Consider the following 26905-nt stretch of genomic DNA (forward strand, 5'->3'; position numbering starts at 1 on the left):
TTGACTGTGATCTTATTAAGAAGGCGGTAATCAATACAAGGTCTCAAAGAGCCATCCTTCTTGGCCACAAAAAAGAACCCTGCTCCCAATGGTGAAGACGACGGGCGAATATGACCCTTCTCCAAGGACTCCTTTATATAACTCCGCATAGCGGCGTGTTCTGGCACCGATAAATTGAACAGTCGACCCTTAGGAAACTTACTACCAGGAATCAAATCAATAGCACAATCACAATCCCTATGAGGAGGTAGGGCACCGGATTTGGGCTCATCAAATACATCCCGGTAATCCGACAATAACTCAGGGACTTCAGAAGGCGTGAAAGACGAAATTGACAGCAATGGAACATCACCATGTACCCCTTGACAACCCCAGCTGGACACAGACATTGATTTCCAATCCAATACATCACGCAATGCAGGATCTCCTGGCGCAAGGGAAAATGCCCAGTCTTGAGGGTCACCACGCAACAACGAAATAATGATTTTTACCTGTTGAACGGGGTCACCAGAGGAGCGGGGTTTCAAAGCTAGAAACAGTTTACAATTATTTTTGAAATTCAGAAACTTAGATCTATTCCCAGAAAATAAATCAGGAATAGGAATTCTAGGCTCTAACATAGGATTCTGAACCACAAAATCTTGAATGTTTTGTACCCTTGCAGTGAGATGATCCACACAAGAGGACAGACCTTGAATGTCCATCTCTACACCTGTGTCCTGAACCAGCCAAAGGTCTAGGGGAAAAGAAAGACAAAACACAGTGCAAAGAAAAAAAAATGGTCTCAGAGCTTCTCTTATCCCTCTATTGAGATGCATTAATACTTTGGGCCAGCTGTACTGTTATGACCTGGTGGTTAGGAGCACCCGGAATGACCTGATGGTTAAACTCACAGGACAAGCTCTGGGAAGTGGAAACTTTGCTGACCGCAATCCCTAATCCTATCACACACACTAGAAATAGCCGTGGAGCGTACCTAACAGGCCTAGACGCCTCGGCACAGCCTAAGAACTAGCTAGCCCTAGAGATGGAAAATAAAGCCTACCTTGCCTCAGAGAAATTTCCCCAAAGGAAAAGGCAGCCCCCCACAAATATTAACTGTGAGTTAAGATGAAAGTCACAAACACAGAAATGAAACAGATTTAGCAAAGGGAGGCCAGACTAGCTAAATAGACAGAGGATAGGAAAGGTATCTTTGCGGTCAACACAAAAACTACAAAAGACCACGCAGAGTGTGCAAAAAGACCCCCGCACCGACTCACGGTGCGGAGGCGCCACCCTGCATCCCAGAGCTTCCAGCTAGCAAGACAAAATCATGAAAGCAAGCTGGACTAGAAAACCATGAACAGAAAATAACAAACGGGGACTTAGCTTCTTGCAGGAAGAGACAGGTCTCCAGAAAGATCCAAGAGCGAACTGAACCAGCACAGGAACATTGACAGCTGGCATGGAGTAACGATCTGAGTGGAGTTAAATAGAGCAGCCAACCAAAGGATAAACCACGTCACCTGTGTAAGGAACCTCAGAAGCAGCAGCTTCACTCACAGCCACCAGAGGGAGTCCATGGACAGAACTCGCCGAAGTACCATTCACGACCACAGGAGGGAGTTCAATAACAGAATTCACAACACTTCTCTTCTTGTCCTTTCTTAGGATACCGCCGCAAGGTAGTGCAGGCGCGGTTCCGTTGCTTTCTAATCGTTCTGCTAGGCCCCTGTCAGGAACCCACCCCTGACAGGTCCTCCCTGGACTCTCCCCAGGCTGCGTTCTGTTCTAACTTCCTATCCGACCCCTAGTTTTACCAGTGTGAGGAGTGGCCTAATACATAGTGCCTTTTGCTCCCCCTAGTGGCCGGAGTGTGAAGTGTAATGTGTGCTTGTGATACTTGGTCAGGTGAACTCCTTTAGTGCAATCAGACATAACATCACCCTCCTTAGCGGCAGAGCGACATTACTGCAACGACCAGGTCTCTGGAGCGCTGCATCTACATTTCTGTTTTTTTCAGTCAAGATGGGGTGCAGAGTGTAAAGTGACGAGAACAAAATTAACTTTTTTTAATTCACCAAATGGATGCAATGAAACAAAGAGTGAAAAATTTAAAGGGGGCTGAATACTTTCTGTACCCACTGTATGTCACATAAAATAATTCATAAATAACATTTCCCATATGACTACTTTGCATCAGCACAATTTCTTTAACACATCTGTTTTTGTTATGAAGTTAAAAGGGTTACAAGTTGATCAGCGATTTCTCATTTTTCCAACAGAATTTACAAAACCACTTTTTTAGGGACCATCTCATATTTGAATTGACTTTAACCCCTTTCTGACCTCGGACGGGATAGTACGTCCAAGGTCAGATTCCCTGCTTTGATGCAGGGCTCCGCGGTGAGCCCGCATGAAAGCCGGGACATGTCAGCTGTTTTGAACAGCTGGCATGTGCCCGTAATAGGCGCGGGCAGAATCGCGATCTGCCCGCGCCTATTAACTAGTTAAATGTCGCCGTCAAACGCAGACAGCGGCATTTAACTACCACTTCCGGCCGGGCGGCCGGAAATGATCGCATCGCCGACCCCCGTCACATGATCGGAGGTCGGCGATGCTTCAGAATAGTAACCATAGAGGTCCTTGAGACCTCTATGGTTACTGATCCCCGGCAGCTGTGAGCACCACCCTGTGGTCGGCGCTCACAGTACACCTGATTTTCTGCTACATAGCAGCAAACAGCAGATCACTGCTATGTAGCAGAGCCGATCGTGCTATGCCTGCTTCTAACCTCCCATGGAGGCTATTGAAGCATGGCAAAAGTTAAAAAAAAGTTAAAAAAAATTTGAAAAAATAAAAAAAATATAAAAGTTTAAATCGCCCCAATCAAAATAAATGAATTAAAAAAAAATCAAATCTACGCATATTTAGTATCGCCGCGTTCAGAATCGCCCGATCTATCAATTAAAAAATGCATTAACCTGATTACTAAACGGCGTAGCGAGAAAAAAATGCAAAACGCCAGAATTACGTTTTTTTGGTCGCCGCAACATTGCATTAAAATGCAATAACGGGCGATCAAAAGACCTATCTGCACCAAAATGCTATCATTAAAAAAACGTCATCTCGGCACGCAAAAAATAAGCCCTCAACTGACCCCAGATCATGAAAAATAGCGCTACGAGTATCGGAAAATGGCGCAATTTTTTTTTTTTTTTTTAGCAAAGTTTGGAATTTTTTTTAACCACTTAGGTAAAAAATAACCTAGTCATGTTAGGTGTCTATGAACTCGTACTGACCTGCAGAATCATAATGTCAGGTCAGTTTTAGCATTTAGTGAACCTAGCAAAAAATCCAAACAAAAAACAAGTGTGGGATTGCACTTTTTTTGCAATTTCACCGCACTTGGAATTTTTTTCCCATTTTCTAGTATACGACATGCTAAAACCAATGATGTCATTCAAAAGTACGACTCGTCCTGCAAAAAATAAGCCTTCACATGACCAAATTGACGGAAAAATAAAAAAGTTATGGCTCTGGGAAGGAGGGGAGTGACAAACGAACACGGAAAAACGAAAAATCCCAAGGTCATGAAGGGGTTAAGGGGTCTATATGATAGATGCTCAAAACCACATTCAATAAGTTTATTAACCCTTCAGGTGCTTCACAAGAACTTTTGGAATGTGGAAAAAATAAGTATTAACTTTTTTTCACAAAAAAATTAATTTAGACCAATTTTTTTTATTTTGACAAGGATAACAGGAAAATATCGACCCGAAAATTTGTTGTGCAATTTCTCCTGAGTACGCTGATTCCCCATATGTAGGGGAAAGCCACTGTTTGGGCGCACGGCAGAGCTCAGAAGGGAAGGATTGCCATTTGAGTTTTTGAATGCAAAATTTGCTTGAACAATTAGTGGACACCATGTCACGTTTGGAGAACACCTGATGTGCCTAAACAGTGGAAACCCCCTGAGTGATCCCATTTTGGAAACCAAACCCCTCAAAACATTTATCCAGGATTATAGCGAGCATTTTGAACCCACAGGTAAGACACAGAATTTGATAACAGTAACTGGTCATATTGAATATGTCGTCATTAGTGTTGAGAATGTGGCACCCCTAGAGGTATTTGCCACAAATATAGTTACTGACACTGAATACAAATACTAAAATAGCAAGACTGCACTACCTCCTCCGGCCAGAAGGGAGAGCTCCAGAGACTCCCCTTGATCCATTCTGGTCTGAGAGAAGAACTGGCAGTTGGGCAGTTGGGCTAAGGAGCTCAAAGTGAGAGGTCATACAGCTGAATTTCTAACAGCCCTATGACGGTTTCCAGGCCCAAATCACCGGCCTGAGAAGAGGGATAGAGAAAAAGGACATTGTGAGAACCGGGTAGCATTAATCACTACCCAGAACAGGCGCAAAGACGGATACCGGATCCGTGGCTGTATTCATTACATATAATACAGCAACCGGAAAAACGTGAGGTGATATCAGCTTCACTAGGGTCGGACGCAGTCCCCTGAGGTAATCACCTCATAACCGTTAGGCGCGAGACTGTCGATTGAGCTACGCCATTACCTGAGCCCCAGTCTAACTGAAAAACTTCAGAATCCACCATTACAGAGCGCGCGGCGGGCGGGAGCAGCAGGGGGCGTGTCATTGTGGGCGGCACCAAGCTGAGCACTCTGACATCAGAGCAAGGGGAAAACCAATCCTGCTGCACAGCAGAATGAATCTACACTATCCCGACGGAAGCGGAGGACCGGAAGGGTCCGGATTAACTAAGGGGGCACAGTATGTCGCAGCACGGAGACGCCGCAGCACCCGGCGGCGCTAATGCAGCTGAAAGACAGAGTGTCGATAGAGAGTCTGGCAGCGCAGCGGTGCAAGGAGTGGCGCCCATCATGCCGGTGCTGATGCCATATACCCCGGGTGGCCCGTGGCTTCCAATGTATGAAGGTGAGCCTAATACCCTTGACGATTTCAGAGAAAAGATGCTGGCCCATTTTGACATGTTCCCCGTGGGTGAAGTTCAGCGTGTTAGTCTCCTGATGATGCAGTTAAGTGGCCATGCTAAGCGAGAAGTCACAGCATGGGCAGCTGATCTAAAAGGCACTGTTGAACACATATTTGCTGGATTAAAAGCTACATTTGAAACCACTGCCAGCAGCAAAGCTAAAGTGCGATTCTTTAATTGCAAACAAAAAGTTAATGAGGGCGTGAGAGACTTTGCCTTAAACCTGCAGGAAGCCCTTAAATCACTTACACTGGCTGAACCCATTTTTAACACCGGAGCGGATAAACTGCTAAGAGATCAATTTATGGAGGGACTCTACACCCCTTCTCACCGGGGGCATGTGAGCATGCTTGTTTTTAAGAACCCTGAATTGACATTTGCTCAATTAAAGGAGAGCGCTATACGTCTCCAGCTGGCAGAGGCACCTCGGGATCAGGAGCCTGCGCAACCCATGGCTGAGGCTCCTCAACAACAGGGAGTGCCAGTGACATCAGCTATGTCCGGGGCCATGGCTAAGCCCCTGGGGCCCAGTACTAATGAGGCTCTTCAACAAAAGCTTGACTCTTTAACTGATGTTTTTGCTTCAATGGCTAAAACCATGCAGGAGATGAGAGGACCCAAGATAGAGTTCGCAAACCGTAGAGAGGATGTTCCATGGATGAGACCCCGGAGATACCCGACATGGAGAGGACGACCCCGCGACCGCTACCAACCGGATGGACAGCCCATTTGCCGCCGTTGCCAGCAGCCAGGCCACTTTGCACGAGATTGTGATTTAACCCCTTTCTGCCATTAGACGTACTATTGCGTCCATGTGGGGTGGGCTTTACTTCCCAAGGACGCAATAGTACGTCATATGCGATCGGCAGCGCTCACGGGGGAAGCGCCGCCGATCGCGGCCGGGTGTCAGCTGTTTATCGCAGCTGACATCCGGCACTATGTGCCAGGAGCGGTCACGGACCGCCCCCGGCACATTAACCCCCAGCACACCGCGATCAAAGATGATCGCGATGTGCCGGCGGTGCAGGGAAGCACCGCGCAGGGAGGGGGCTCCCTGCGGGCTTCCCTGAGACCCCCGGAGCAACGCGATGTGATCGCGTTGCTGCGAGGGTCTCACCTCCCTCCCTGCTCAGTCCAGCTCCGGATCCAAGATGGCCGCGGATCCGGGTCCTGCAGGGAGGGAGGTGGCTTCCCAGAGCCTGCTCAGAGCAGGCACTGTGAAGGCTGCAGCGCTGCATGTCAGATCAGTGATCTGACAGAGTGCTGTGCAAACTGTCAGATCACTGATCTGTGATGTCCCCCCCTGGGACAAAGTAAAAAAGTAAAAAAAAAAAATTTCAAATGTGTAAAAAAAAATAAAAAAAAATATTCCAAAATAATGAAAAAAAAAATAAAAATATTATTCCCATAAATACATTTCTTTATCTAAATAAAAAAAAAAAACAATAAAAGTACACATATTTAGTATCGCCGCGTCCGTAACGGCCCGACCTATAAAACTGGCCCACTAGTTAACCCCTTCAGTAAACACCGTAAGAAAAAGAAAAAAAAAACGAGGCAAAAAACAACGCTTTATTATCATACCGCCGAACAAAAAGTGGAATAACACGCGATCAAAAAGACAGATATAACTAACCATGGTACCACTGAAAACGTCATCTTGTCCCGCAAAAAACGAGCCGCCATACAGCATCATCAGCAAAAAAATAAAAAAGTTATAGTCCTGAGAATAAAGCGATGCAAAAATAATTATTTTTTCTATAAAATAGTTTTTATCGTATAAAAGCGCCAAAACATAAAAAAATGATATAAATGAGGTGTCGCTGTAATCGTACTGACCCGAAGAATAAAACTGCTTCATCAATTTTACCAAACGCGGAACGGTATAAACGCCTCCCCCAAAAGAAATTCATGAATAGCTGGTTTTTGGTCATTCTGCCTCACAAAAATCGGAATAAAAAGCGATCAAAAAATGTCACGTGCCCGAAAATGTTACCAATAAAAACATCAACTCGTCCCGCAAAAAAACAAGACCTCACATGACTCTGTGGACCAAAATATAGAAAAATTATAGCTCTCAAAATGTGGTAACGCAAAAAATATTTTTTGCAATAAAAAGCGTCTTTCAGTGTGTGACGGCTGCCAATCATAAAAATCCGCTAAAAAACCCGCTATAAAAGTAAATCAAACCCCCCTTCATCACCCCCTTAGTTAGGGAAAAATTAAAAAAATGTATTTATTTCCATTTTCCCATTAGGGCTAAGGTTAGAGTTAGGGCTAGGGTTAGGGCTAGGGTTAGGGCTAGGGTTAGGGTTAGGGCTAGGGTTAGGGCTAGGGTTAGGGCTAGGGCTAGGGCTAGGGTTAGGGTTAGGGCTAGGGTTAGGGCTAGGGTTAGGGCTAGGGCTAGGGTTAGGGTTAGGGCTAGGGTTAGGGCTAGGGTTAGGGCTAGGGTTAGGATTAGGGTTAGGGCTAGGGTTAGGGCTAGGGCTACAGTTTGGGTTGGGGCTAAAGTTACAGTTAGGGTTTAGATTACATTTACGGTTGGGAATAGGGTTGGGATTAGGGTTAGGGGTGTGTCAGGGTTAGAGGTGTGGTTAGGGTTACTGTTGGGATTAGGGTTAGGCATGTGTTTGGATTAGGGTTTCAGTTATAATTGGGGGGTTTCCACTGTTTAGGCACATCAGGGGCTCTCCAAACGCGACATGGCGTCCGATCTCAATTCCAGCCAATTCTGCGTTGAAAAAGTAAAACAGTGCTTCTTCCCTTCCGAGCTCTCCCGTGTGCCCAAACAGGGGTTTACCCCAACATATGGGGAATCAGCGTACTCAGGACAAATAGGACAACAACTTTTGGGGTCCAATTTCTCCTGCTACCCTTGGGAAAATACAAAACTCGGGGCTAAAACATATTTTTTGTGGGAAAAAAAAGATTTTTTATTTTCACGGCTCTGCGTTATAAACTGTAGTGAAACACTTGGGGGTTCAAAGTTCTCACAACACATCTAGATTAGTTCCCTGGGGGGTCTAGTTTCCAATATGGGGTCACTTGTGGGGGGTTTCTACTGTTTAGGTACATTAGGGGCTCTGCAAATGCAATGTGACACCTGCAGACCATTCCATCTAAGTCCTCATTCCAAATGGAGCTCCTTCCCTTCCGAGCCCTCCCATGCGCCCAAACAGTGGTTCCCCCCCACATATGGGGTATCAGCGCACTCAGGACAAATTGGACAACAAATTGTGGGGTCGAATTTCTCCTGTTACCCTCGGGAAAATACAAAACTGGGGGTTAAAAAATAATTTTTGTGGGAAAAAATTTTTGTTTTATTTTTACGGAACTCCATTATAAACTTCTGTGAAGCCCTTGGTGGGTCAAAGCGCTCAGCACACATCTAGATAAGTTCCTAAGAGGGCCTACTTTCCAAAATGGTGTCACTTGTGGGGGGTTTCTACTGTTTAGGTACATTAGGGGCTCTGCAAACGCAATGTGACACCTGCAGACCATTCCATCTAAGTCTGCATTCAAATGGCACTCCTTCCCTTCTGAGCCCTCCCATGTGCCCAAACAGTGGTTCCCCCCCACATATGGTGTATCATCGCACTCAGGACAAATTGGGCAACAAATTTTGGGGTCCAATTTCTCCTGTTACCCTCAGGAAAATACAAAACTGGGGGCTAAAAAAATAATTTTTGTGGGAAAAAAATTTTGTTTTATTTTTACGGCTCTGCATTATAAACTTCTGTGAAGCACTTGGTGGGTCAAAGTGCTCACCACACCTCTAGATAAGTTCCTTAGGGGGTCTACTTTCCAAAATGGTGTCATTTGTGGGGGGTTTCAATGTTTAGGCACATCAGTGGCTCTTCAAACGCAACATGGCGTCCCATCTCAATTCCTGTCAATTTTGCTTTGAAAAGTCAAACGGCGCTCCTTCCCTTCCGAGCTCTCCCATCCACCCAAACAGTGGTTTACCCCCACATATGGGGTATCAGCGTACTCAGGACAAATTGTACAACAACTTTTGGGGTCCAATTTCTTCTCTTACCCTTGGGAAAATAAAAAATTGGGGGCAAAAAGATAATTTTTGTGAAAAAATATGATTTTTTATTTTTACGGTTCTACATTATAAACTTCTGTGAAGCACTTGGTGGGTCAAAGTGCTCACCACACCTCTAGATAAGTTCCTTAGGGGGTCTACTTTCCAAAATGGTGTCACTTGTGGGGGGTTTCAATGTTTAGCCACATCAGGGGCTCTCCAAACGAAACATGGCGTCCCATCTCAATTCCAGTCAATTTTGCATTGAAAAGTCAAATGGCACTCCTTCGCTTCCGAGCTCTGCCATGCGCCCAAACAGTGGTTTACCCCCACATGTGGGGTATTGGCATACTCAGGACAAATTGTACAACAATGTTTGGGGTCCATTTTCTCCTGTTACCCTTGGTAAAATAAAACAAATTGGAGCTGAATTAAATTTTTTGTGAAAAAAAGTTAAATGTTCATTTTTATTTAAACATTCAAAAAATTCCTGTGAAGCACCAGAAGGGTTAATAAACTTCTTGAATATGGTTTTGAGCACCTTGAGGGGTGTAGTTTTTAGAATGGTGTCACACTTGGGTATTTTCTATCATATAGACCCCTCAAAATGACTTCAAATGAGATGTGGTCCCTAAAATAAAATGGTGTTGTAGAAATGAGAAATTGCTGGTCAACTTTTAACCCTTATAACTCCCTAACAAAAAAAAATTTTGGTTCCAAAATTGTGCTGATGTAAAGTAGACATGTGGGAAATGTTACTTATTAAGTATTTTGTGTGACATATCTCTGTGATTTAATTGCATAAAAATTCAAAGTTGGAAAATTGCGAAATTTTCATAATTTTCGCCAAATTTCCGTTTTTTTCACAAATAAACGCAGGTACTATCAAATAATTTTTACCATTGTCATGAAGTACAATATGTCACGAGAAAACAATGTCAGAATCACCAGGATCCATTGAAGCGTTCCAGAGTTATAACCTCATAAAGGGACAGTGGTCAGAATTGTAAAAATTGGCCCGGTCATTAACGTGCAAACCACCCTTGGGGGTAAAGGGGTTAAACGGGAATCCCCTGTGAATGCAGGCCGCTTCGCAGGAATGAACTTTCAAGGCCCAACACCCTGGCACGACAGGTACATCGGAGGACGACCCATTATCCCTATCGTGCTGGACGGAATTCCCCTCAACGCTTTGCTGGACACAGGTTCCCAGATTTCATCTATACCGTATATCCTTTATAAGAGGTACTGGGCTGATGCAGATATTGATAAAGGGCCATCTGATGTTGAACTAGATATATGGGCCAGTAATAGTAAGTTGGTACCGAAACTAGGATTCAGGGAGATGACCATAAAGATTGGTAAAGTAGAATTGAAGAAACAGGGTATAATTGTTGTTGATGTTGACCGGCGGAACTGTGAACCAACTGTATTGATAGGAATGAATGTGTTAGAGAACTGCTTTTCCGAAGTTATTTCTGTCTTACAGCAAATTGCTGAAACTGCCCAATCCTGCCAGCAGAGAGTTCTCCAAAGGGAAATAAAAGTATTGATGTTAAGGCAACAGGTAGAAGTTGCAGGTGGAGAAATCGGCAGTGTGAGGGTAAGTGATCCAACATCTATTGTAATCCCACCAAAAACAGAAATGCTGGTATGGTGTAGAGCAGCCATTGGTACTAAGGGACGAGATTATCAAGCCTTAATAGAACCAGTGTACACCGACAGCAGGCCCACTATACTCACAGCACGAGGGGTAGTCGAGGTACATCGGGGACGAGTGCCGGTACGACTTTTGAACTGTGGAGAGGAAGAGGTCACTTTGCCAAGGTATGCTACAGTGGCAAAGCTATATACTGTTGACAACAATGCCATCACAACCATTGAGCCCTTAGAACCAACCTGTCAGGTGGAAGGCAACGGCTCAGATGGAGAATTGGAGGATTGGTGCCAACAGCTACACGTGGGCATAAATTCAACACCTACCCATCAAAAGCAAGGGGTGTACAGGCTAGTGACGGAATATGAACAAGTCTTCAGTAAACACCCATTGGACTTCGGACGGATAGAAGGGGTAGAACACACAATCCCCACCGGTGACCATCCCCCAATGAAAGAAAGATATAGACCCATACCGCCTGCTCACTATCAATGTGCAAAAGATATGCTGAGGGAGATGAAACAGGCCGGGGTAATAAGAGACAGCTGTAGCCCCTGGGCGGCCCCTCTAGTGATTGTCAAAAAAAAAGACGGAACCATGAGAATGTGCGTAGACTACCGGCAGATTAATAACATCACCCATAAAGACGCCTACCCCTTGCCTAGGATAGAAGAGTCCTTGACCGCTTTGAAATCTGCTAATTATTTTTCCACCTTAGACTTAACAAGCGGGTATTGGCAAGTCCCTGTGGCTGAGAGAGATAAGGAAAAGACGGCATTCACCACACCAATGGGTCTAAGTGAATTTAATCGCATGCCGTTCGGACTCTGCAACGCATCCGGTACCTTCCAGCGGCTGATGGAATGCTGCCTTGGACACAAGAACTTCGAGACCGTCCTCCTGTACCTAGATGATGTGATCATCTACTCAAAGACTTACGAACAACACTTAATAGACCTGGCAGAAGTGTTCGAAGCCTTATCCAGGTATGGCATGAAAATCAAGCCATCCAAATGTCACCTTCTCAAGCCAAAGGTACAGTACCTGGGACACATCGTGAGTTCGGAGGGAGTAGCACCGGATCCCGAGAAAATAAGCGCCATAAGGGATTGGCCAAGACCTACCAACGCAAAAGAAGTGAGGCAATTCCTGGGATTGGTGGGTTACTATCGCAGATTTATAAAAGGATTTACCAAATTGGCAGGACCCTTGCAAGACGCCTTGGTAGGGCAGACGAAGAAACCTTCAAACCGAAACCCTCCTTTTCAGTGGAACGATGAAAGGGAAGACTCCTTTGAACAACTAAAGAAGGCACTAACCGGAGAAGAGGTTCTGGCATACCCAGATTACCATCAACCTTTCATCCTCTACACCGATGCCAGTAATGTGGGACTAGGAGCGGTGCTGTCACAAAAGCAAGAAGGTCGGGAGAAAGTCATCGCCTTTGCAAGTAGAAAGCTCCGGCCTACTGAAAGAAATCCAGAAAATTATAGCTCCTTCAAATTGGAACTACTGGCAGTAGTTTGGGCTGTGACTGAACCTTTCAAACACTATCTGGCTGCTGCAGAATTTATTGTCTATACTGACAACAATCCGTTGACCCACCTGGACACAGCCAAATTAGGTGCGTTAGAACAGCGATGGATAGCCCGGTTATCTAATTACAACTTCAAGATCAAGTATCGAGCAGGTCGCAAGAATGGAAATGCCGATGCCCTATCCCGGATGCCACACTTGAGAGATGTAGAAGAAGAAACGGGGGAGCTTGAAGAAATTGAACTACCAGCCTTCCATCATCCCAAGGCAAAACATCATCAGTCAAGTACCTATCAGAAACAACAAGAGGTGAATTTTAATCCGTTAGCACACCATAGATGGGCTGACACCCAAGACAGCAATCCGGCTGTGAAGTTGGTGAAGGAACTGTTAACTGAGCAAAGTGCATATCCCGATGAGGATGCCCCAGAAGAGACGCATCAACTCTGGAAAGAGAGAGGCAAAATGTTCCTGTATCAAGGGAAGCTCTGTAGAAGGTACACCAATCCGAAAACACATGAATTGGTTTGGCAGATTATTGTGCCTAAACAAGATGTCAAGATGGTCCTCGAAGCTTACCATAATGGTGCTGGTCACTTCGGTTGGAAAAAGTTAGAAGTACTTCTAAGAGAAAGATTTTATTGGGTCGGGATGAGAAAATCAATCGAACAGTGGTGCAGAAATTGTGGCCCGTGCAACCTCAGAAGAATCGATCAAAAGAACCAAAGAGCACCACTGCAGCCCATAATCACCAAACAACCACTTGAACTTGTAGCCATGGACCACGTGAAGTTGACACCAAGCCGGTCCGGCTATGTCTATGCCTTGACCATCGTGGACCATTATTCACGCTTCTTGGTAGTAGTACCCGTAAAAGATCTGACAGCAAAAACAGCAGCCAAAGCGTTCCAAACATACTTTTGTAGACCCCATGGATATCCGGAACAGGTTCTCACCGACCAAGGTACAGCCTTTGAATCAGAGATCTTCAGAGAATTCTGTAATATGTATGGTTGCAAAAAGATCCGGACGGCGGCCTATCATCCACAAACAAACGGCTTATGCGAGAAGATGAACCATATTGTAATAGAACTACTAAAGACTTTACCTGAGGCAGAAAGGAATCAATGGCCAGAGAAATTGCCTGACTTGGTGGATCTGTATAATCATGTCCCGGTGAGTTCCACCAATTGCACCCCAGCTTACCTTATGCGTGCAAGACCCGGCCAATTACCAATCGATCTAGAAATGGGAATTCTGAAACCAGACGCAGAAGTCCAAGACTCCAATTGGGATATCATACGGAAAAAGCAGTATCGCCAAGTGCAAGAGAGTGTGGAAAGAAGCCTTCAGCAAACTAGAGAAAGACAAGAGCGAACTTTCAACCAGAATGCTCTAGCGACCCCATTAAGACCGGGTGACCAAGTGCTCAAGAGAAATCGTCGAACCAATAAACTAGACAATCAGTGGGAAGCCGTACCCTACACAGTTTTACCAACAAGAATGGATAATCCTAAAATGTGTCTCATTAGCAAAAACGGGGGCTTATCATCTGTACTAGTGTCAAGAGACAATCTTAAATTATGTCCGGAAGCATTGAAAGAGACAGAAGTTGTCCAGCCAGAACCAGAAGTTATTCAACCCATGCAGGTCCAACCAGTAAAGGAAAAAGAAGAGGAAATGTATCACACCTGTATAGGAGACTTTCCCAAAACCCTATTAACATACCATGGTGCAGTAGTGGTTCCCATGGTGGCCTTTTACCCAACACCGAACCCAATACCAGAAGTCCCAAGACAGGAAGAGGCTGACCCCGTACTACAGGAGATTCCAGGCCAGGAAGAACAGATTCCTGATCAGAGTGATCCCATTCACGGTGGACTTGCCAACTCCATAGTCGTGGAATTATCTTTAGCAGAGCGGGCAGATACTACATCCGCAGTAGACAGTAGTACACCACATGAAGAGACACCGCTATTACGTAGATCACAGCGTAGTACCCAGGGTCAATTACCGGCCAGGTATGCGGATTACCAGCTATAAAACTATAGTCATTGTTATCATTCTGCAACGTTTAAGCCCAGTACCTACAGAGACTTGTCTGTATGAACTTCTTGCATATTCTTGAACTTTTTATCAGCCCGGAGGCACTAAATCAAAGCTCCGGAAAGACTGCTTTTTGAACTTTGCTTTTTGCTCTTTTTGAACTTTCTTTAGACGTTATATTGATAACTCCGTTGGAAAAATGGAACTAAATTCTTGGACACAAAGTGCAGTGCCTTTCCTAGTACCTTCAAGGATAGAACTGTATTAATGGACGCTATTTGAAGTTACTTTTTACAGAACTCTATTTTTGTTTCCTTGAGTGGTTTTTGTAACTTTTCATTTTTAAGACTCTGTACATATTAATTGTTATTTCAAAATGTTATCGTCCCACAGTCCCGGAGTACTGTTCTTAACTAAGGGGGAATGTGGCACCCCTAGAGGTATTTGCCACAAATATAGTTACTGACACTGAATACAAATACTAAAATAGCAAGACTGCACTACCTCCTCCGGCCAGAAGGGGGAGCTCCAGAGACTCCCCTTGATCCATTCTGGTCTGAGAGAAGAAATGGCAGTTGGGCTAAGGAGCTGAAAGTGAGAGGTCATACAGCTGAATTTCTAACAGCCCTATGACGGTTTCCAGGCCCAAATCACCGACCTGAGAAGAGGGATAGAGAAAAAGGACATTGTGAGAACCGGGTAGCATTAATCACTACCCAGAACAGGCGCAAAGACGGATACCGGATCCGTGGCTGTATTCATTACATATAATACAGCAACCGGAAAAACGTGAGGTGATATCAGCTTCACTAGGGTCGGACGCAGCAACAGACACAGAGTTCAGCGGTACTCCCGGAGGGGGTAAGCCGATAAAAGGACTCGGGTTGCCCGTCGAACCAGGACCCGGAGGGGACAGATTGGGCCGGCAGCCAGTTCACATACAGCAGCAGGGCCACACAGATATTGTGTACAATAAGAGGCGAAGACCCCGGCAGGGTCAAAGTAACTCAGAGTTCCCATACAGACTCCGTTGACAGGACTGGTTGTAAATCCTTTTTTGTTAAAGTAAACTGGTTAAACGTTTCAGTGCCTCAGTCTTTCATTTGGACAATAGCCATCTATCCAGGATTGGGATCATCACCGCTGGGAGAACCTGCTGCTGATCAAGTAAGTGCCTGTTCCCTCACGATACCCTTTACACTGTGCATTGCCTGAGGCCACAGCACTGGGTCAAGCCACCCGTGACATCCCCCTCAAGAGACAGACCCCATTGGTCCGGTGCTGGGTACCCGGGTCTCCTGGGCGTCACAATTGGCGTCACGAACAGGATAGAGCCATGTTATGACCCCAATGGCGAGGGTCTCAGAGGAACGTGGAAGTCTGCAAGATACAAAAATCCAGCTCATAGGGCAGTGGTAACTGGGTTGACCATATATCTACTCCTAACGCCAACACTAGAAGTAGCCGGGGGTCATACCTACGTTGATCCTAGATGACTCGCGCCAGCCGAGAATCTAAATACCCCTAGTAGAGGAAAACAAAGACCTCTCTTGCCTCCAGAGAAAGGGACCCCAAAGCAGGATAGAAGCCCCCCACAAATAATAACGGTGAGGTAAGAGGAAATGACAAACACAGAAATGAACCAGGTTTAGCACAGAGAGGCCCGCTAACTAATAGCAGAATATAGAAAGGTAACTTATATGGTCAACAAAAAACCCTATCAAAAATCCACACTGGAAATTCAAGAACCCCCGAACCGTCTAACGGTCCGGGGGGAGAACACCAGCGCCCTAGAGCTTCCAGCAAAAGTCAGGATACAGATTAGGAACAAGCTGGACAAAAATACAAAACCAAAAACAAATAGCAAAAAGCAAAGTAAATGACTTAGCTGAATAACCGGACCAGGATCAGTAGACAAGAGCACAGCAGATTAGCTCTGATAACTACGTTGCCAGGCATAGAACTGAGTGTCCAGGGAGCTTATAAAGCAACGCCCCTAACTAACGACCCAGGTGCGGATAAAAGGAAAGACAGAAAAACCAGAGTCAAAAAACTAGTAACCACTAGAGGGAGCCAAAAAGCAAATTCACAACAGTACCCCCCCCTTAGTGAGGGGTCACCGAACCCTCACCACGACCACCAGGGCGATCAGGATGAGCGGCATGAAAGGCACGAACTAAATCGGCCGCATGAACATCAGAGGCGACCACCCAGGAATTATCCTCCTGACCATAGCCCTTCCACTTGACCAGGTACTGAAGTCTTCGCCTGGAGAGGCGAGAATCCAAGATCTTCTCCACCACGTACTCCAACTCGCCCTCAACCAACACCGGAGCAGGAGGCTCAGCAGAAGGAACTACAGGCACAACGTACCGCCGCAACAAGGACCTATGAAATACATTGTGAATAGCAAACGACACAGGAAGATCCAGACGAAAAGATACAGGATTAAGGATTTCCAATATCTTGTAAGGACCAATAAAACGAGGTTTAAATTTGGGAGAGGAGACCTTCATAGGAACAAAGCGGGAAGAAAGCCATACCAAATCCCCAACGCGTAGTCGGGGACCCACACCGCGGCGGCGGTTGGCAAAGCGCTGAGCCCTCTCCTGTGACAACTTCAAGTTGTCCACCACATGATTCCAGATCCGCTGCAACCTATCCACCACAGAATCCACCCCAGGACAGTCAGAAGACTCCACATGACCTGAAGAAAAGCGAGGATGGAAACCAGAGTTGCAGAAAAAAGGCGAAACCAAGGTGGCGGAACTAGCCCGATTATTAAGGGCAAACTCAGCCAACGGCAAGAATGTCACCCAATCGTCCTGATCAGCAGAGACAAAACACCTCAAATAAGCCTCCAAAGTCTGATTGGTTCGCTCCGTCTGTCCATTAGTCTGAGGATGGAAAGCAGAGGAAAACGACAAATCAATGCCCATCCTACTACAAAAGGATCGCCAGAACCTGGAAACGAACTGGGATCCTCTATCTGACACAATATTCTCAGGGATGCCGTGCAAACGAACCACGTTCTGGAAAAACACAGGAACCAGATCGGAAGAGGAAGGCAGCTTAGGCAAAGGAACCAAATGGACCATCTTGGAGAAGCGATCACATATCACCCAGATAACAGACATGCCCTGAGATAGCGGAAGATCAGAAATGAAATCCATGGAGATATGTGTCCAAGGTCTCTTCGGGACAGGCAAGGGCAAGAGCAACCCGCTGGCACGAGAACAGCAAGGCTTAGCTCTAGCACAAGTCCCACAGGACTGCACAAATGACCGCACATCCCTTGACAAAGAAGGCCACCAAAAGGACCTGGCCACCAGATCTCTGGTGCCAAAAATTCCCGGGTGACCTGCCAACACCGAGGAATGAACCTCGGAAATGACTCTGCTGGTCCACTTATCCGGAACAAACAGTCTGTCAGGTGGACAAGACTCAGGCCTATCAGCTTGAAATCTCTGCAACACACGTCGCAGATCCGGAGAAATAGCTGATAAGATAACTCCATCCTTAAGAATACCAACAGGATCAGCGACTCCAGGAGCATCAGGCACAAAGCTCCTAGAAAGAGCATCGGCCTTCACATTCTTTGAACCTGGTAAATACGAGACAACAAAATCAAAGCGGGAGAAAAACAATGACCAGCGGGCCTGTCTCGGATTAAGGCGTTTAGCAGACTCGAGATACATCAGATTTTTGTGATCAGTCAAGACCACCACACGATGCTTAGCACCCTCGAGCCAATGACGCCACTCCTCAAATGCCCACTTCATGGCCAACAACTCCCGATTGCCCACATCATAATTTCGCTCGGCAGGCGAAAACTTCCTAGAGAAAAAGGCACAAGGTTTCATAACAGAGCAACCAGGGCCTCTCTGCGACAAAACGGCCCCTGCTCCAATCTCCGAAGCATCCACCTCAACCTGAAAGGGAAGTGAGACATCGGGCTGGCACAAAACAGGCGCCGAAGTAAACCGGCGTTTCAACTCCTGGAAAGCCTCCACGGCAGCAGGAGCCCAGTTAGTTACATCGGAGCCCTTCTTGGTCATATCCGTCAAAGGTTTCACAACGCTAGAAAAATTAGCGATAAAACGACGGTAGAAGTTAGCGAAACCCAAGAACTTCTGAAGACTCTTAACTGACGAGGGCTGAGTCCAATCAAGAATAGCTCGGACCTTGACCGGGTCCATCTCCACAGCAGAAGGGGAAAAAATAAACCCCAAAAAGGGAACCTTCTGTACACCAAAGAGACACTTTGAGCCTTTGACAAACAAAGAATTTTCACGCAAAATTTTAAAGACCAACCTGACCTGCTCCACATGCGAGTCCCAATCATCAGAAAAAACCAAAATATCATCCAGATAAACGATCAAAAATTTATCCAGATACTTCCGGAAAATGTCATGCATAAAGGACTGAAAAACTGAAGGCGCATTGGAGAGCCCAAAAGGCATCACCAAGTACTCAAAATGACCTTCGGGCGTATTGAATGCGGTTTTCCATTCATCACCTTGCTTAATGCGCACAAGGTTATACGCACCACGAAGGTCTATCTTGGTGAACCACTTGGCACCTTTAATTCGGGCAAACAAGTCAGACAACAGCGGCAGAGGATACTGAAATTTGACAGTGATCTTATTTAAAAGCCGATAATCAATACAAGGCCTCAAAGATCCGTCCTTTTTAGCCACAAAAAAGAATCCTGCACCAAGAGGGGAAGAAGACGGACGAATATGTCCTTTCTCCAAAGACTCCTTGATATACGAACGCATAGCGGTATGTTCAGGTACCGACAGATTAAAGAGTCTTCCCTTAGGAAATTTACTGCCTGGAATCAAATCTATAGCACAGTCACAGTCCCTATGAGTACCACGACAGCCCCAACTAGAAACTGACATAGCCTTCCAGTCCAGGACGGGATTATGGGTCTGTAACCATGGCAGCCCTAAAACAACCAAATCATGCATTTTATGTAAAACAAGAAAACGTATCACCTCGCGGTGTTCAGGAGTCATGCACATGGTAACCTGTGTCCAATACTGCGGTTTATTTGCTGCCAATGGCGTAGCATCAATACCCCTAAGAGGAATAGGATTTTCTAATGGTTCAAGAGTAAAACCACAGCGCTTAGCAAATGACAGATCCATAAGACTCAGGGCAGCACCTGAATCTACAAACGCCATGACAGGATAAGACGACAGTGAGCAAATCAAAGTTACAGACAGAATAAATTTAGGTTGCAAATTTCCAGCGGTGACCGGACCAACAACCTTAGCTATACGTTTAGAGCATGCTGAGATAACATGTGTAGAATCACCACAGTAGTAGCACAAGCCATTCCGGCGTCTATGAATTTTCCGCTCATTTCTGGTCAGGATTCTATCACATTGCATTAAATCAGGTGTCTGTTCAGACAACACCATGAGGGAATTTGCGGTCTTGCGCTCCCGCAATCGCCGATCAATTTGAATAGCCAGTGCCATAGCATCATTCAGACCTGTGGGAATGGGAAAACCCACCATAACATCTTTAATGGCATCAGAAAGACCATTTCTAAAATTAGCGGCCAGTGCACACTCGTTCCAATGTGTCAGCACGGACCATTTCCGAAATTTTTGGCAATACACTTCAGCCTCGTCCTGCCCCTGAGACATAGCCAGCAGGGCCTTTTCTGCCTGAATCTCAAGATTGGGTTCCTCATAAAGTAAACCGAGCGCCAGAAAAAACGCATCAATATCAGCCAATGCCGGATCTCCTGGCGCCAGCGAAGAATCTAAATACCCCTAGTAGAGGAAAACAAAGACCTCTCTTGCCTCCAGAGAAAGGGACCCCAAAGCAGGATAGAAGCCCCCCACAAATAATAACGGTGAGGTAAGAGGAAATGACAAACACAGAAATGAACCAGGTTTAGCACAGAGAGGCCCGCTAACTAATAGCAGAATATAGAAAGGTAACTTATATGGTCAACAAAAAACCCTATCAAAAATCCACACTGGAAATTCAAGAACCCCCGAACCGTCTAACGGTCCGGGGGGAGAACACCAGCGCCCTAGAGCTTCCAGCAAAAGTCAGGATACAGATTAGGAACAAGCTGGACAAAAATACAAAACCAAAAACAAATAGCAAAAAGCAAAGTAAATGACTTAGCTGAATAACCGGACCAGGATCAGTAGACAAGAGCACAGCAGATTAGCTCTGATAACTACGTTGCCAGGCATAGAACTGAGTGTCCAGGGAGCTTATAAAGCAACGCCCCTAACTAACGACCCAGGTGCGGATAAAAGGAAAGACAGAAAAACCAGAGTCAAAAAACTAGTAACCACTAGAGGGAGCCAAAAAGCAAATTCACAACAGAGCCAGCCCATATACCGGGTATTGTGTGCCGTGATTGGAGCCCAAAACTTTGAAAACGTGGATGAAAAATCGTGAAAATTGACTTTATTAAAGAAAATTCCATTTCCCATTAAAAACTATTGAAAGTGACTTTTCCCCATTGGTTATAATGGAGTAAAGATGGCCGCCATCCCCTGAGGTAATCACCTCATAACCGTTAGGCGCGAGACTGTTAATTGAGCTACGCCATTACCTGAGCCCCAGTCTAACTGAAAAACTTCAGAATCCGCCATTACAGAGCGCGCGGCGGGCGGGGGCAGCAGGGGGCGTGTCATTGTGGGCGGCACCAAGCTGAGCGCTCTGACGTCAGAGCAAGGGGAAAACCAATCCTGCTGCACAGCAGAACGAATCTACACTATCCCGACGGAAGCGGAGGACCGGAAGGGTCCGGATTAACTAAGGGGGCACAGTATGTCGCAGCACGGAGATGCCGCAGCACCCGGCGGCGCTAATGCAGCTGAAAGACAGAGTGTCGATAGAGAGTCCGGCAGTGCAGCGGTGCAAGGAGTAGCGCCCATCATGCCGGTGCTGATGCCATATACCCCGGGTGGCCCGTGGCTTCCAATGTATGAAGGTGAGCCTAATACCCTTGACGATTTCAGAGGAAAGATGCTGGCCCATTTTGACATGTTCCCCGTGGGTGAAGTTCAGCGTGTTAGTCTCCTGATGATGCAGTTAAGTGGCCATGCTAAGCGAGAAGTCACAGCATGGGCAGCTGATCTAAAAGGCACTGTTGAACGCATATTTGCTGGATTAAAAGCTACATTTGAAACCACTGCCAGCAGCAAAGCTAAAGTACGATTCTTTAATTGCAAACAAAAAGCTAATGAGGGCGTGAGAGACTTTGCCTTAAACCTGCAGGAAGCCCTTAAATCACTTACACTGGCTGAACCCATTTTTAACACCGGAGCGGATAAACTGCTAAGAGATCAATTTATGGAGGGACTCTACACCCCTTCTCACCGGGGGCATGTGAGCATGCTTGTTTTTAAGAACCCTGAATTGACATTTGCTCAATTAAAGGAGAGCGCTATACGTCTCCAGCTGGCAGAGGCACCTCGGGATCAGGAGCCTGCGCAACCCATGGCAGAGGCTCCTCAACAACAGGGAGTGCCAGTGACATCAGCTATGTCCGGGGCCATGGCTAAGCCCCTGGGGCCCAGTACTAATGAGGCTCTTCAACAAAAGCTTGACTCTTTAACTGATGTTTTTGCTTCAATGGCTAAAACCATGCAGGAGATGAGAGGACCCAAGATAGAGTTCGCAAACCGTAGAGAGGATGTTCCATGGATGAGACCCCGGAGATACCCGACATGGAGAGGACGACCCCGCGACCGCTACCAACCGGATGGACAGCCCATTTGCCGCCGTTGCCAGCAGCCAGGCCACTTTACACGAGATTGTGATTTAAACGGGAATCCCCTGTGAATGCGGGCCGCTTCGCAGGAATGAACTTTCAAGGCCCAACACCCTGGCACGACAGGTACATCGGAGGACGACCCATTATCCCTATCGTGCTGGACGGAATTCCCCTCAACGCTTTGCTGGACACAGGTTCCCAGATTTCATCTATACCGTATATCCTTTATAAGAGGTACTGGGCTGATGCAGATATTGATAAAGGGCCCTCTGATGTTGAACTAGATATATGGGCCAGTAATGGTAAGTTGCTACCGAAACTAGGATTCAGGGAGATGACCATAAAGATTGGTAAAGTAGAATTGAAGAAACAGGGTATAATTGTTGTTGATGTTGACCGGCGGAACTGTGAACCAACTGTATTGATAGGAATGAATGTGTTAGAGAACTGCTTTTCCGAAGTTATTTCTGTCTTACAGCAAATTGCTGAAACTGCCCAATCCTGCCAGCAGAGAGTTCTCCAAAGGGAAATAAAAGTATTGATGTTAAGGCAACAGGTAGAAGTTGCAGGTGGAGAAATCGGCAGTGTGAGGGTAAGTGATCCAACGTCTATTGTAATCCCACCAAAAACAGAAATGCTGGTATGGTGTAGAGCAGCCATTGGTACTAAGGGACGAGATTATCAAGCCTTAATAGAACCAGTGTACACCGACAGCAGGCCCACTATACTCACAGCACGAGGGGTAGTCGAGGTACACCGGGGACGAGTGCCGGTACGACTTTTGAACTGTGGAGAGGAAGAGGTCACTTTGCCAAGGTATGCTACAGTGGCAAAGCTATATACTGTTGACAACAATGCCATCACAACCATTGAGCCCTTAGAACCAACCTGTCAGGTGGAAGGCAACGGCTCAGATGGAGAATTGGAGGATTGGTGCCAACAGCTACACGTGGGCATAAATTCAACACCTACCCATCAAAAGCAAGGGGTGTACAGGCTAGTGACGGAATATGAACAAGTCTTCAGTAAACACCCATTGGACTTCGGACGGATAGAAGGGGTAGAACACACAATCCCCACCGGTGACCATCCCCCAATAAAAGAAAGATATAGACCCATACCGCCCGCTCACTATCAATGTGCAAAAGATATGCTGAGGGAGATGAAACAGGCCGGGGTAATAAGAGACAGCTGTAGCCCCTGGGCGGCCCCTCTAGTGATTGTCAAAAAAAAAGACGGAACTATGAGAATGTGCGTAGACTACCGGCAGATTAATAACATCACCCATAAAGACGCCTACCCCTTGCCTAGGATAGAAGAGTCCTTGACCGCTTTGAAATCTGCTAATTATTTTTCCACCTTAGACTTAACAAGCGGGTATTGGCAAGTCCCTGTGGCTGAGAGAGATAAGGAAAAGACGGCATTCACCACACCAATGGGTCTAAGTGAATTTAATCGCATGCCGTTCGGACTCTGCAACGCATCCGGTACCTTCCAGCGGCTGATGGAATGCTGCCTTGGACACAAGAACTTCGAGACCGTCCTCCTGTACCTAGATGATGTGATCATCTACTCAAAGACTTACGAACAACACTTAATAGACCTGGCAGAAGTGTTCGAAGCCTTATCCAGGTATGGCATGAAAATCAAGCCATCCAAATGTCACCTTCTCAAGCCAAAGGTACAGTACCTGGGACACATCGTGAGTTCGGAGGGAGTAGCACCGGATCCCGAGAAAATAAGCGCCATAAGGGATTGGCCAAGACCTACCAACGCAAAAGAAGTGAGGCAATTCCTGGGATTGGTGGGTTACTATCGCAGATTTATAAAAGGATTTACCAAATTGGCAGCACCCTTGCAAGACGCCTTGGTAGGGCAGACGAAGAAACCTTCAAACCGAAACCCTCCTTTTCAGTGGAACGATGAAAGGGAAGACTCCTTTGAACAACTAAAGAAGGCACTAACCGGAGAAAAGGTTCTGGCATACCCAGATTACCATCAACCTTTCATCCTCTACACCGATGCCAGTAATGTGGGACTAGGAGCGGTGCTGTCACAAAAGCAAGAAGGTCGGGAGAAAGTCATCGCCTTTGCAAGTAGAAAGCTCCGGCCTACTGAAAGAAATCCAGAAAATTATAGCTCCTTCAAATTGGAACTACTGGCAGTAGTTTGGGCTGTGACTGAACGTTTCAAACACTATCTGGCTGCTGCAGAATTTATTGTCTACACTGACAACAATCCGTTGACCCACCTGGACACAGCCAAATTAGGTGCGTTAGAACAGCGATGGATAGCCCGGTTATCTAATTACAACTTCAAGATCAAGTATCGAGCAGGTCGCAAGAATGGAAATGCCGATGCCCTATCCCGGATGCCACACTTGAGAGATGTAGAAGAAGAAACGGGGGAGCTTGAAGAAATTGAACTACCAGCCTTCCATCATCCCAAGGCAAAACATCATCAGTCAAGTACCTATCAGAAACAACAAGAGGTGAATTTTAATCCGTTAGCACACCATAGATGGGCTGACACCCAAGACAGCAATCCGGCTGTGAAGTTGGTGAAGGAACAGTTAACTGAGCAAAGTGCATATCCCGATGAGGATGCCCCAGAAGAGACGCATCAACTCTGGAAAGAGAGAGGCAAAATGTTCCTGTATCAAGGGAAGCTCTGTAGAAGGTACACCAATCCGAAAACACATGAATTGGTTTGGCAGATTATCGTGCCTAAACAAGATGTCAAGATGGTCCTCGAAGCTTACCATAATGGTGCTGGTCACTTCGGTTGGAAAAAGTTAGAAGTACTTCTAAGAGAAAGATTTTATTGGGTCGGGATGAGAAAATCAATCGAACAGTGGTGCAGAAATTGTGGCCCGTGCAACCTCAGAAGAATCGATCAAAAGAACCAAAGAGCACCACTGCAGCCCATAATCACCAAACAACCACTTGAACTTGTAGCCATGGACCACGTGAAGTTGACACCAAGCCGGTCCGGCTATGTCTATGCCTTGACCATCGTGGACCATTATTCACGCTTCTTGGTAGTAGTACCCGTAAAAGATCTGACAGCAAAAACAGCAGCCAAAGCGTTCCAAACATACTTTTGTAGACCCCATGGATATCCGGAACAGGTTCTCACCGACCAAGGTACAGCCTTTGAATCAGAGATCTTCAGAGAATTCTGTAATATGTATGGTTGCAAAAAGATCCGGACGGCGGCCTATCATCCACAAACAAACGGCTTATGCGAGAAGATGAACCATATTGTAATAGAACTACTAAAGACTTTACCTGAGGCAGAAAGGAATCAATGGCCAGAGAAATTGCCTGACTTGGTGGATCTGTATAATCATGTCCCGGTGAGTTCCACCAATTGCACCCCAGCTTACCTTATGCATGCAAGACCCGGCCAATTACCAATCGATCTAGAAATGGGAATTCTGAAACCAGACGCAGAAGTCCAAGACTCCAATTGGGATATCATACGGCAAAAGCAGTATCGCCAAGTGCAAGAGAGTGTGGAAAGAAGCCTTCAGCAAACTGGAGAAAGACAAGAGCGAACTTTCAACCAGAATGCTCTAGCGACCCCATTAAGACCGGGTGACCAAGTGCTCAAGAGAAATCGTCGAACCAATAAACTAGACAATCAGTGGGAAGCCGTACCCTACACAGTTTTACCAACAAGAATGGATAATCCTAAAATGTGTCTCATTAGCAAAAACGGGGGCTTATCATCTGTACTAGTGTCAAGAGACAATCTTAAATTATGTCCGGAAGCATTGAAAGAGACAGAAGTTGTCCAGCCAGAACCAGAAGTTATTCAACCCATGCAGGTCCAACCAGTAAAGGAAAAAGAAGAGGAAATTATAGACCTGTTTCTAATCTTCCCTTCATCTCAAAACTCCTCGAACGCCTGGTCCACTCCCGTCTTACCCGCTATCTCTCAGATAACTCTCTTCTCGACCCTCTTCAATCTGGCTTCCGCTCTTTACACTCTACTGAAACTGCCCTCATTAAAGTCTCTAATGACCTACTAACAGCTAAATCTAATGGTCACTACTCCATGCTAATTCTCTTGGATCTCTCTGCAGCATTCGACACTGTGGATCATCAGCTCCTCCTCACTATGCTCCGCTCCATCGGCCTCAAGGACACCGTTCTCTCCTGGTTCTCCTCCTATCTCTCTGACCGATCCTTCACTGTATGTTTTGCTGGTTCCTCCTCCTCTCACCTTCCCCTTACTGTTGGGGTTCCTCAAGGATCAGTCCTAGGCCCCCTACTCTTCTCGTTGTATACTGCCCCTATTGGACAAACAATCAGTAGATTTGGTTTCCAGTACCATCTCTATGCTGACGACACCCAATTATACACTTCTGCTCCTGATATCACACCGACCTTTTTAGAAAACACCAGTGATTGTCTTACCGCTGTCTCTAACATCATGTCCTCCCTCTATCTGAAACTAAACCTGTCAAAAACTGAACTCCTCGTGTTCTCTCCCTCTACTAACCTACCTTTGCCTGACATTGCCATCTCCGTGTGCGGTTCCACCATTACTCCAAAGCAACATGCCCGTTGCCTTGGGGTCATCCTTGATTCTGACCTTTCATTCACCCCCTACATCCGATCACTGGCTCGCTCTTCTTACCTGCATCTCAAAAACATTTCTAGAATTCGCCCTTTTCTTACTTTCGACTCTGCAAAAACTCTGACTGTTTCACTTATTCATTCTCGTCTGGACTATTGTAACTCTCTACTAATCGGCCTCCCTCTTGCAAAACTCTCCCCGCTCCAATCTGTCCTGAATGCTGCAGCCAGGATCATATTCCTCACCAACCGTTACACCGATGCCTCTACCCTGTGCCAGT

Source organism: Ranitomeya imitator, chromosome 2, assembly GCF_032444005.1.
Source record: "Ranitomeya imitator isolate aRanImi1 chromosome 2, aRanImi1.pri, whole genome shotgun sequence".
In the NCBI taxonomy this organism is placed as follows: domain Eukaryota; kingdom Metazoa; phylum Chordata; class Amphibia; order Anura; family Dendrobatidae; genus Ranitomeya; species Ranitomeya imitator.